Source organism: Rhineura floridana, chromosome 5, assembly GCF_030035675.1.
Source record: "Rhineura floridana isolate rRhiFlo1 chromosome 5, rRhiFlo1.hap2, whole genome shotgun sequence".
In the NCBI taxonomy this organism is placed as follows: domain Eukaryota; kingdom Metazoa; phylum Chordata; class Lepidosauria; order Squamata; family Rhineuridae; genus Rhineura; species Rhineura floridana.
Window position 1 is genome coordinate 94,898,660 of NC_084484.1, and position 14,019 is coordinate 94,912,678.

The window sequence follows — 14,019 nt, forward strand, 5'->3', positions numbered from 1 at the left end:
TGGATTTAAAACAAACAAACAGAACTAATTAGAGTACTTATGCCCCAGGGTGTGTGCATGTGCATGCATGCGTTTTGACAGGGGAAGGAGTCATACTTTCATTTTGAGCACATTTGTTCCCATTATGGACCATATTGGTTCTCCATTTATCTGCTCTTCAAGTAGTGCAGTGATTATTTTTTGATCACGATACTATAGCCCAAATTCACACACCTTGTAGATTCCCATGTCTTTTCCTGGGACAGTATGCGTCTGCACTGGCTGGTTGACAGCCTAAGAGCAACAGGCAGAAAACAAGAAACTGTTTGGTTAGTGGAACTGAACAGATTTATATATATTGTTGTTCTGGCTTCTCTATACTTTTGTAAGATCCTGGCTTTCTGCACAGACTTTCCCCCCCCAACTGGACATCTGTAGCCTTTTCTACATACTAATAATAGCTGAAATCCAGAATAGCCACAATTCAGCCTGGTGAACCATGCAGGAACCTCACAGGACTGTGTGCACATTAGTGTGCATGTTTTGAACTCTGCACTGAATATCTTCGTTGGATGCTCTGTGTGTTTAGCGCCCTGCTAGAACTGGGGGCAGAAAAGCCCATGCGTCTCTATGGGTAGACCTGGCGTCACAACAGCCAATGCGTTTCAATGAGTAGATGTGGCATTTCAATGGGTAGACCTGGCGTCCAGAAAGTCTATGCATTTCAATGGGTAAACCAGGCCACCAGGTCTACCCATTTGAAGCCTGCTTGCTTTCTTGTTTGTATTTGCGATATTACACTTATGTATGCTTTTCTGCCTTTATGGAATGTATGCTTTTCTGCCTTTATGGATATTTAAGGAGATACACACGCAGGCAATTGCACTTATTTCTCCAAAAAAGCAAGAAACGTGTCACATACCCCTCCTTCTCCCTTTCCTTCCCGCAGCGAAATGATTTGAAACAAAAACCCAAGCGAGTAGAATGAAATTGACAAAGCTTTCTGGACGCAGGCGTGAAACCGACCAGCAGCCCTTCTCGCTTACTGTGCATTGCAGATCTCACCCAGAGCGGCTGCCCAGTTTGCAGGCTGGCAAAAAATAAAATGCATCTGCGCAGTAGTTGCAGACACCCCACCATTGTGATGATTGGTTCAATTTTCCCGGGTTTATTCTCGCACATGCGCAAAAGTGCAGATACGTGATTGGCTGGAATGAGGAGAAGGGGCAAGGGGAAACGCCCAAGAACCACCCATCAGCTGTAATGTCCGTGGTATTGCATCCTACCTCCTGAAGGCACAGCGGATGATTCCTGATTTTAAACAGCAAATCGCATTTTTGCCAGTATTGCAAGGAGCGGATTTAACCCGTGAAAATACATAACAGCGCAAGACGTCATTTGGACGACCGAAAAATAATGAACACACATAGCGGGCATGTCACACATTTTGCAGTCGTCTGGATGAGCCCATAGTGAGGATTGAGCTACTAGTCATGCTGAAAGTAGTGTACTGCTTTCAACATGACTCCCATCTGGATCCGGTCCTTAAACCTTTCTTTAGAAAATGTAATGACAACAGAAGATTTATGCAACTTTAAAGTTGACAATGAGGACATTGAACTTGTCAAGGATTATCAATACCTTGGCACAGTCATTAACCAAAATGGAGACAATAGTCAAGAAATCAGAAGAAGGCTTGGACTGGGGAGGGCAGCTGTGAGAGAACTAGAAAAGGTCCTCAAATGTAAAGAAGTATCACTGAACACTAAAGTCAGGATCATTCAGACCATGGTATTTCCGATCTCTATGTATGGATGTGAAAGTTGGATAGTGAAAAAAGTGGATAAGAGAAAAATCAACTCATTTGAAATGTGGTGTTGGAGAAGAGCTTTGCGCATACCATGGACTGCGAAAAAGACAAATAATTGGGTGTTAGAACAAATTAAACCAGAACTATCACTAGAAGCTAAAATGATGAAACTGAGGTTATCATACTTTGGACACACAGTGAGAAGACATGATTCACTAGAAAAGACAATGGTGGGAAAAACAGTAGAAAAAGAGGAAGGCCAAACAAGAGATGGATTGATTACATAAAGGAAGCCAGAGACCTGAACTTACATGATCTGAACAGGGTGGTTCATGACAGATGCTCTTGGAGGTCACTGATTCATAGGGTCGCCATAAGTCGTAGTCGACTTGGAGGCACATAACAACGACATCCTAGAAAACAAAATACAAAAGTATGGTGGTGTAGCATCGCAGCAGATGCCACATACAGAAACAACCTAATCAAAGATAATATCTAATAACATTCAAAGTACTTCACTATCACAACTAAATAAAATATAAACGCATCTTAACAACTGAAATCAAATGGGATTGCTCACATACAGTCTTTTCATAATGAAAAACATGTATGTGGTTCTTTTTCGTCAAAGAGCATCCTCCCCAAATGTACCTTTTACCTACCCTTTGGAACTCTCTCCCATTACATATGAGGCAGGTGTCATCTTTGTCTTTTTGGTGCCTGCTGGTTTTCCTCTTTCAACAAGCCTCCTTGTGGAAATGTTTACCCCAGTCAGGGTACCTGTATTTGATCTGAATTTGTTTGTATGCAATTGTTTTGCATATATTTTTATTTTTATTATATTGTGAAATCGCTTTGTAATGCTTAACGGGAAGTGATTCATAAATGAAATAAAGCATTAACTTTTTACCAATAGATCCCAGATTCTTTTGTATCAATTACCTTTCCAGTGTTCAGCAGCCTCTGTTTTATTAGTGTTAGAGCCATGCTAGGGTCACTTCCAGACAACCTGCATTGTTTATTGCACAAAGAGTAGAAGCATACTCACTGTTCTGCTGGTTCCAGTGCATCTCTACCTCTCTCTTCTGAAAATGGGGGCACATGACGCTAGTCAAATCCTGGTAAACCCTGGTGGGAGCAGCTCGAGTGCATTTTTTTTTAAAAAAAAAATCAGCTTCAAAGAGATTTCACAACTGATCGGCAGATCAACCCGTTCCCCCTCCAGGTGTGGCTAATGGAAAAGCTTTGATCTGGCGACTAGTGTATTCACAGCCAAAGTCTGCAGAGAAGTTAAATGACATCAGCTTTTATTGAGCATTCATTCCGATTTGTTTATGGAGAGGTTATAAAACACTGCATCAAACAAATGTTATAGCATACTTTCCAGTGCATATTCCCATCACTTTCCTTATTGCAAAAAGTCTTGGTCTTTTAGGAAGCAGGTTTGTTGCACAAGAGCACCAAATCAAGTTGATTTGTGCAGCCTGAATTTGCAAGTTTGTGATTGAACCCTACCCAAAAATAGTAACAGTCTGGAAGCCCAGAAGATGCAACATTCATGTGCTTGTGCAATTTCATATACACTGTAATGTGGGGTGCACAGAGTATTCTGAACATTTCCCTCTCATACCTTACCTCTCCAAGCATTTTTCTCCCTTCTTATTTCCAATGTTGAAAATAAGCCAGAAATAGAAAGAAGTGGGTGGAGTGATGGACTACTAAGAGGAGATAAAAGTGTGTGTGTGTGACAAGGAGGGGAGAAGGGTTCAGCAAGCAACCCTCTTCCATATGATCTCTTTACTGTTAAAATAAGAGCCGAGTCCACCCTATGCCAAATTTATTTGTGAATGGGGAAGACAAATGAGAAAAACACATGTCAACCACATAATATCTGGTTTGGCCCTTAGTAATCAAGCAGTCCCACTTTTAAAAAAAATAACAAAAGTTTCAATTTTCTGAAATTACCCTGAAAAACCACTGTCCTGAATAAATTGTACACTCCACAGCTATGTCAACTGTAAATAATCTGACTGTTCAAAACCCAGTGAAATTCACTAGCTATAAATTGAGATCCCTTAAGATCAATTCACACAGAACTGTCAGCCACATGTGAGCAGGCCCAGCTATCTATGGCTGTGCTGCTGAGGCAGGCTGTATGCGTAATACCGGAAGCAATTTTTACAATTGTGGCAGAACATTCTTCAGGTGAAAAAAAATCAGGTGTGAACTAGCCCCAAATAATAATAAAAAATATCTTTAAATTTTTTGAAAATAAATGTTGTAAGATAATCATACTAACCTAAACATGTTTTCTATTGAGCAAGGCTTAACCAATTTCCTTAGAACAAACTGTCAGTTATATTTAAAATCACAGCATCTGAATAATCCATGAAAAAAAATCTGTGGTTGATCCAACAAGCTTTTCTGTACATAAGAATCCTTTTTTAAAAAAACACAGACTACACTGCTATAATGGAAATGATCAGTAAATTCAGTGGTCCTTGAAAAGCCCCCCCTTGCCCCAGCTTTATGGTATTTTAGGGTTATTTTCAGCCACCAAAACACACCTTAAAATCATGGTGGTGTTTATGCTCATAGCTATCCAGTCACATAGAATGAATTCTGGATGGGATCTAAGGTTGCCACACCTCTAGAATTCTGGACCTTGAGACTGAAAGCAGAGGATTCTAGGAGATAATGGTGGGTGCCTGGCAGATGAGGAGAGCCTGGTGAGTGGAGCCTAGTAACTCCTGACTCAGAAGCCCTGATGGACATGGGAGTGGAACTAATAGCAAAAGCTCTCAGTACAAGGAAGCCTGGCCCTTGTTTTTGGCCCTTTACCCTGAGATTTTATACTTTGAAAAGGAGACTAACAATAAGATTCTGCCATATCAGGTCAAACTAACTCTAGCTGTATCACTGTTAAACTTGGAGAAGGGACCACAGTTCAGTAGTACAGCACATATTTTACATGCAGAAGGTCCCAGTTCAGTCCCGGGCATCTGCATCTAAAAGGATCAGGGAGTACATGATGATAAAGACTTCTCAGAAGCAGTTTACCTGTTGACGGAGCTGCAATGCTAGCTTCCCAGGAGTGGTGTTGCTGCTACTTACCCGGAGGGGTGAGGCAGCAGTGACATTAGGGTTGTGGAAGAGCACCAGCGGGAGCACTGGGTTGGCTCTGCTGGTGCTCCTGCACAGTCTCCACCTCACTATCCCCGGGCCCCTCCTCCTCTTTCTCCCAGTTAGCAGCAGTGAAATCACTCCTGGGAAGCTAGCATTGCAGCCCTGCCATACCAGGTGAGCTGCTGTCTGCTGGAGATCTTGGAGAGGGGCTGTCACTCAGAATAGATAATATTGTCTAGAAGCTGGCCTATATTTGATCCAAGATTAAATTTACAGGAAAAAATATTCTTTTGGTAATAGAATGCCTTTTTAAGATGGGTATAGTTATTAAAACTTTTTTAAAAATAATATAGATGACTGCGCTATGTCCATGGGTAGCAGGCTTGTCAAGGGATCTGATGAAGGCAAGATAATAATTGATAAATGGATTTATCAATGTATTCTTGAACAGCTCCCATTCATAGCAATGGAGGCATGCACAGTAGAGTCTCTTTCTACGGTTTGTAAACATTTTTTTCAGCTTCCTCTCTCTTTCTCAAGACTTGTGAGGCCTATTGCTGTTGACTATATAAAGACACAAAAGGGGAGGGGGAGAGCTATCATTTAACATCATGCATTCAGAGTACAATGAAAGCACCTGTGTTTTGACAAGGAAACTCAGTATGTGTGACACGAAAATTGCACAAAAGAAATGGTAGATCAAAACAAGTACGGTTCAGGTGAAGCATATTTAAATGAAGCAGTAATAGAACAGAGAATGGTCAACTTTTAAATGCTACATTTTCTTGTTAGCCACTTTTTGCCATACTGTAACCCTTGAAAATGTGCAGTACCTATCTCTTTTTTTAGGAGAAAATTGTTTTTAAAAAAACTGAGATGCCGTAATTCACCACAGGTGCATCAATGAATAGGATGAAATGACACAAAATCACACTTGAAGTATGCTAATTCTTGAAAAGTTAATTTCTAGTTTCTTGAAAGTGCTCTTGTAACTACTATATATAAGAGAGCCCTGAACTACTATTGGAAATGGGAGGTGTGGTTAATGAGGTGGTATCTCACAGTGGCTTCAAATTTGTGTGTGTGTGTGTATGCAGTTGCTGATGGAAGGTAAAAGCAAAAGTCAGTGCTATAACTTTCATCAATACCCTAGTTCAGATACACTCTCCCAAACTCACCAATACACTATAAAGAACTAGACTGATCAGTTGAGGGCCTGCTTCATCTATCAGAAGATGAGCATTGTCACCTTTGATGGCACTGATGATCATGTAATAGGAAGTTTCCATCCAGTGCAAGAGCATCACTCATATAAGTCAGATGCTAAGTGGGAGGTAGGTAGCATCGCCCTTCACCAGTCTTAGGCGGTGATAATGCAGCTGATGCATACATGAATACCAGGGATGGGCAAATTTGTTAATTTCAGTTTCTCATTTTTCCAGTGTTAAGTTCAGTTCACCACATTCCCACAGTGGCTTGCATTTAAAAAAAAAAAAAAAACTCCTTACAAATGTTTGTCAGCATTTTAGTGCTCATTTCTCCCAATATACAAATTTTTATGCAATTTCTCCTAATATAATAAATTTTTGTACATATTCTTTGGATGGAGAACTGCACTGCAACATTTGGAGATGTGTGATATCAAAGGATAGCTGCATTTTGGTTAGTAGCATATCCTTTTGGGAAGTGCAAATTAGCATTTTAATATGAACCGAACCAAATTTCTCCCCTATCCCTACTGCAAACCTCTTTCTGTGTGCATACTGGCTTCTGTGGATTTGGCCCACATACAGAATTGGATCTTATTGTTGACTATGAAAGGTAAAAGAACTGCATGCAAAATCTGCATACCATAGCTGATCATAGCTAAGTACAGAAAGGTTCAAGGACCAGCAGGCAGGAAAGTTGGGGCGGGGTGGTAGTGGAGCATTATATAAAGGTGAAACCACCACTTTTAAGTAATCAGTATTAATGTGCTGTTGACTTTGGCTCTGAGTCACTGAAACAATGAAAAACAACACTTTCCCACCTACCTCACCTGTGACTTTCACTACTACTAAATACTGTACTTCAATTCCTGTTTGACCTTTTGGTTTGCTTGCTGGAGAAAGTTTTTGTTTTTCTCACAAGTATGCTTCATTTTCACAATAGGTATCACTTTCTTATTCAGTGACCTTTTCTTTTTAATCATACATGATTTATTTTATATAATGTATACTCTGTGACACAGTGAACAATGGAATTCCCTACCTCATTCAAGGTGCATGTGTAATGTTATAAACTGATGTGACTTGTGGGATAAGCAGAGCAATGAAGAAGAAATAAGGCAACTTGCAGAAGTAACAGCTATTTTAGGGGGTGAGATATTAAAGCTGAAGGTTTTTCCTATTGATTGGTAAATATTTTTGAGATTGCTCAACATTTGACTTTCCTCTGCATGGTATTGACTTCTGTTTTCTTCCTAGGATGCTTCTTAAGAAATTGCTCTCCGCATTTTCAGTGAGATAGCTTTTCTGTCAATAGATTCAGTTTGTTTTGCCTTGTGGCCTTCTTTCCCTCCCCACCCACACCCATTTGTCTTTGCAAATTTATTTTTCAATGAACCAAAGGAGAAACGTGAGCCAGTGACAGCAAAAGACAAAGCTGACAGGAAGAAAAATCAGACATACTTATGTCAGGCTATGCAGTTTACTTCTGAGCAACCTCCATATTAGGAGGGATTGTTTTAAGTCACGGTGTGCAATTTTATATATTCCAAGGGTAGACAGTCTGGGGCCCTCTAGACTACAACTGGGGCTGATGGGAGTTGTAATCTCTGAAAGGCACCACATTGGTTACCCTAGCTATATGTAGTTGCAGAAGGATGAGAAACTTGTTCATCTCTGAGAACTGCCATGGAAATATATCTGGTTTGTGCAAAGATGACAAGTCTAAGGAGATAATAAAAGGAAAAGTTGCCCGATTCTAGTCATAAAATGAGTATTACAAAATAGGTAGTTTGTCAGTGCTTGGTGAAAATAGAATACTTCCCCACCTTGTATCCATCTTGGGTTGCAAAGTTATAACAAGAATACACCAGAGGCATCAGAATGCTCTTTCCATATGCCACCACTCAGCCCCACCTGTCAGCGTTGGCTCCGGATTTTAAGAGGCCTTGAGCAAGTTGCCCTAGCCATTTTTCTAATCCCTGTCATTCTGACCCATTTGCTTGCCTTCTTCTTCTGGACCCAATCCACACAGCTGCCCAGAAGGAAAAGGGAAGGCAACCTGAAATTTTTGCTCCTTCTCCTCGCTCTGTAGCTACACCATATGCTACAGCTGGAGTGAGGAATCTCAGGCCTCTGTCACTACACCAAATGCTAGGGCATGGGTGGCCCTCCAGCCATCTCAGATCTCTTCCCAGGCCACACCCCTCACTGGCCCTGCTTCACATTCTGAGTGTTTTCGCCAGGCTGGCTGGTTGCTGCTCATCATTAATTACTCACCCTTCACCAGAAAGTCCCATAATGTGTCCTTGACCTCTGATAATGACTCTCTTGGTTGCCTGGATGGAGGATAGAGATGGGTGCGTGTAGAAACGAGTCTACTGTACACCAGTAAAATTTACATCCATTGTGCCACCCACTTTTGCTTCTGGCTACACCCATGAGCACTATCATGTGGTAACTAGCACGCCCAGAAAGGAATGTGGCCCTCAGGCTGAAAAGGGTTTTCTACCTTTGTGTTAAGTAGGGTTAGCAGGTAGGCAGCACATGACTCCCTGATATTTAACATCTGACAGAGTACCAGTTCCCTGGCACTCAAGGGTGAGGCCTGATGATGTCACAACCTGCTGTAGGTGAACAGGCCTAAGCAAAGGAACAGTAGGGTCAGAAGGCTCTAGCAATTGACAGTGGACCCTCTGCTATGGCATAGTCCTTGACAGGTGCCTGACAATACCAACCCTATGCGCCAGCCTGCCAGCTGTATGAAATAGGGCAAACCCGAGATGACTGCTGGTTAACATTTTGAACTGCTTCAAATTTGACAAATTTTCTTTATGGACAGCATTTCTGCCTTGAAAATGGGGTGCATATTGGGTGCAGCTCATTATGTGTGTAACAAATGCACCCACATCTATGTCACTGGGTATACATGCCACGGAAAACCAGGATTTTGCCCCTGCGTCCCAGCAACAATGTGCGCTATGTATACACACAGTGAAAAAGGGTAATAGTCAGAGGTAAACAGACGGTTTATGTGCTTTTTCCTATGAAAAAGCATAGGAAATTGTGTCACACTGAAAGATCTCTTAGATATGGAGGGATTGGTCTGAGCCTAGTCCCTAAAGTGCTTTGAGTGGTGGCAGGTTCAACAGCAACTTGCGTTAGTGATAAAGCACTCAAACAACTGCTTAGCTATGAACACTCTTGAACCTGGGCTGCCAATTCAGAATGTTTTTCAAAAAGCAGCTTGTCATGAGGGCCCTGTGAATGAGCTTTGATCTCCTAAATCAAATCAGATTTAACTAGTCATGCACAAGTACCTCAGCACAACACTGAATCAGACAACAACATTAAAATGCGGGCAAGAATCACAAGCCACCACAAGGAAGCAGGCAAAGATTAAAGGGTTGGAAACAGGGAGGGGCAAATGAAAGACTTTTTAAATGTCACCTTGAGGAAAAATCAGCACATGAAGGGACAGGCAGATTTTCAGACTTTTCCAGTGATCAGGATGTCTTGAGAGAAAATCAGTCAGTTTTGGTTTCTTTCAGTTTCTCATTTTTCCCATCTTCGGTTTAGTTCTTCACATCAGTTTACAATTTTTTTTAAAAAAAGTCCTCATTAAAATTCATCAGCATTTAGTGCAAGTTTCTCCTAATATATGCATTTTATGCAATTTTGTATGCAAATGTGTAATAGACACATTTTTGCAAAGCAGTTTCCTGTAATATAATGCATTTTTGTATGTTATTTTCAGTAATAAATGTATTGTTATGCACACTTTACCTAATGTATGAATTTTTGAACACAGTACAGTACTTGGCTGGAGAACTGCCCTGCAAAATTCAGAGAAGTGTAGGTTTCAAAGAATGGCTGTGTGATGCTTCTCACATCATTTCAGGAAGGGCAAATTAAATAGGTTTGCCTTTAAATGTGAACTGAAATGCATTTCTCCCCAACCTACTGGTAGAGCATGAGTGCCCAAATGTAAGCATTCCTATGTGTTATAGAAATACCTTAATGGTTTTGATACCCCTATCAATGAAGTGTTGCTCTGCCTATCACCATATTTTTCATTAATACCTGCTTATTCTATTTCCTCTGGAGCATTTACCTCAATGTACATATCCATCTCCATGAAAGTCTCTCTTCTGAAAATGATTCTGATAAAATTTATTTGAATCATGCCTACAAGGGACATTTCTACAAGGATTATTTTCTTAAAAAACTGGTCACTGTCACAAATCGCAGTTATAACAAACAAAACATGGTGAGATTCATATTCATTGTATTTGTTCCAAGATAAAAGTATTTAATTCAACAAAACTAAGAATCTAAATGAAGACAGGAGAAATACAAAAGATACGAGCCAAAATGCATATATCTCTTTCATATTTCATATACAGTAACGTGAAATTTATATAAAAAAGATGTTTCATATAAAAATATGATCAATGAAAACAAAATGTATTATAGAAAGCCCTTTAGGTAATACTGTCTAGATTCCTTTTTCTTGTTGATGTGAAAAAGGTTTCACTCCACTTTTACCTCCTGTACGCAATGTAATCACAATTATCTACCCTGAAATGAAAAGTGTATTGACCCAGAGAAAATGGCAAGGGCTATAGGGTGAAAGGCCCTGTTTAGTATTAGACACTGAGTGAAGGAAATCCAAATGTGTGTGTGGGGGGGGGATTTGTCAATACTTTAGGGCAAGAGACAGCAAATAAAATATGTCAATTAGTCAGCATTTAGCGCAGGCAAATATCTTCTGTGGTAAATGGAGCAGAGAGCATGGACCAGCCTCTGTTGTTGTTGCTGAAGAAGAAGAAGCAGAAGAAGAAGAAGAAGAAGAAGAGCAGCAGCAGTGCCGGTGGTGGTGGCGGAGGCGGCAGCAGCAATATATCTTTGGTTTTCTAGAAGAAAATATACTTGTTAGGACTGATTCATGATTGTTAGATGTACTGATGAATCTGTTCAGCTCCCTAGATCTTTGTAAATATTGCACACATTTGGAGAAGGGCCATAGCTCAGTGGTAGAGCTTTGCATGCAGAAGGTCCCCGGTTCAATCCTTGGCATCTCCAAGTAGGGCTGAGAGACACCCCAGTCTGAAAACCTGGAGAGTCACTGGCAGTCAGTAGACAATGGTCTTGCTCAATATAGTGCAGCTTCTTATGTTCCTAAATTTGTGTAGACAAAATTCTAGAGATGGTCTGGCATGTGTTTTTTTATTTCAGTACATTCCTAAAAGGAAGATCTACTTGTCTTTTAAGTTAGCACTCAGGTCATTTTAATATTAAGCAGAAGGCAGGATGGTGGGGCGTAGTTTCTATTCTGGAGCAGCAAAAACACATAGCAATAACTGAGTTGCTTCTACACTAGATACACTCAGGGCTGCTGAGGCACTGGTTTTCCACAATGAGCTAGAAGTAGAATTAAAACAGGCTCCACATAGTACTTTAAAACTGTCCAAGGAACATCCTTCCTTATGTCAAGATCCTCCTGTAATGCTCAGCAAGGGTCCTCAAACCATCCATCATTAATCCCCCCAGCCAGGATCAACAGGAAGCAATAAAATTGACTGGACCTACATTAATTAAAGTTTCCCAGTTCCTTTGAATGGTTGTGATTCTAGAGGCTGCAGGTGGCTATCACCACCACAATTGATAAAAAAAATAAATCCCAAGCTGTTTGCTTTGCATTATGAATTGATGGAAGTAAGATATATGAGTAGATTGATGTTTACTGGAATCCCCCCCCCATCTATTTTCTTTTTATTTCTCTGCTTCAGTAATTAGTCAAATGATGTTACTGCATCTCTCTTCAAAGCTATATTCACCTTTGTGTCATTTGCATGCTAATTTACCCGAAAGCTAGCAAGGTATTTGCATGTTTTTCCATCTAATTTGGCATCAGTACCACTTATAGCAGGTGCGACACTAATAAGACAACTCAAGTAATCAGCCTAGCTAGAAAAAGCTTATGAGTTGCATTAAAAAATTGGTTGGTGGTTTCTCTGTTGCGTACTTTCACTAGCAATTTTACGTTGGAGATGATGATGAAGGAGGAAGAGAAAGCTGAAGTCAGTGGAAATGACAACTTTGGGCATTAGCACAATGCTGAACAGAAGCAAAAAGCATTTTCTTTTGTGCATTAGCTGCTAATTGCCAACAGTACTAATTGCTCACAGCCTTGTCCTGGCCCAGTTACCTGGAATTACTTCTGATTATTCCAGTGACATGTAGGGAGGATGTTACGTTAGGGGGTAGCTTTCCACACTTTCCAGTTAACATAAAAGTAGAAAGAGCTATAGGAGAAGGGCCATGCCTCAGCAGCAGAGCACATGCTTCACATACAGATAGCCCTATGTAGGTAGGGCTAGGAAGGACCACTGCTGGAAATCCTGGAGACCCGATTCCCAGTCGGTGAATTAGATATGCCCATGGTCTGACTAGTATAAAACAATGTCCTGGATTCCTAGAGCCACGTAGGAGAGTGAGGTTAAATTTCAGCTATATGTTGTGAAATACCCTAACAATTGTGATGTGGCTAACTTATAGGGGTGGGGGTGGGGGTGGGGGTGGGGGGGAGATGAACTTTGTGAAGGTATTTCACAACAAATAGCTGAAATTTGATATACATGTAGTGCAAGCTTGCATAATGTCTGAAGACAGAAAATGTTTGCATAAGAAGAGTCCTGCTGGATCAGGCCAGTGACCCATTAGTCCTGCATTCTTACACTGGCCAACCAGAAGCCTCTGGGAAGCCTGCAAGCAGGACCTGAGTGCAACAGTACTCTCCCCACTTATGCTCCCCAGCAATGGTTATTCAGAGGCATACTCTCTCTATCAGTGAAGGTAATATAGCCATCATGATTAGTAGCCACTGCTACTGTTATTTAATATGTCTAATCCCTTTTAAAGCCATCCAATTTCATACATTTCTTGAAATATGAAGGACAATCATGACAGTGGTCAGCACGGTATAAGTCAAGCTGCACACAGAGTGAATGCTGGTAAGTGGCAGTGTCCTCATCACAACTTTGAACCAGACCTGGATTGGGGAAGAGAAGATTTCCATTGGCAATCAGGAAGGTAACTATACTTGGGAAAAGCCACAAATGCAACAGGATAGAGAGTTATGGGAAGTCTGATCCACACTTTAAACATCTTTGGAGAATGGGAGGGGGAATTTCCATGACATACTGTCTGCAGAATACAGAAGGCTGTTTAATTAGCCAAAACAGACAGTGGATGAGCTAATCACATACACTGACGGGCTGAGAGTGAGCATCACAGCTGCATTCTCACCTCTTGCTAGCACAAATTCAAGGACACTGGCCCACAGGGAATGGTAAACAAAAGTCAGAAGTGTGAGATCTAAAGGCATGTACCCCTGGGAAAGATAAAAATCTCACAGGTATAGGTGCTGCCTCTGCCCCCTCCCAGACGGTCTTTTTAGTATAAATAGAGCGCCCTAGATAAGCCTCAACACTGGCCTGAAGCGAAGTGCAGTGCGGTGTAAACCCAACGGGGCCATAAAGGGGATCTCTCCTGGTGTTGCTGTTTGGGGCTTCCAACAAGAAAAGGGAGAATGAAAGATAAGATCTGTGCTCATCATTAGCTGCTTTAAGTGTAAGTGCCTGCCTGGCAAAACCAACAGATTTTGCTTCAATCAAACACTAAATTTTTCTTCTTCACGAGTGAGTTTCATGGTCTTTGAGATCCCGAACTTTCTTGCCTGTGGAAAAAACACTTTGGGCAAAACACCATGCAACTACACAACCATATACCACAACCACACAGCTAATGTGTGTGTGTGTGTGTTTGTTTCCAGAATGTAGGCAATAAACAGACACAGGAGGATTCCTCTAGCAATCCAGTAAGGCTCAGATGCTT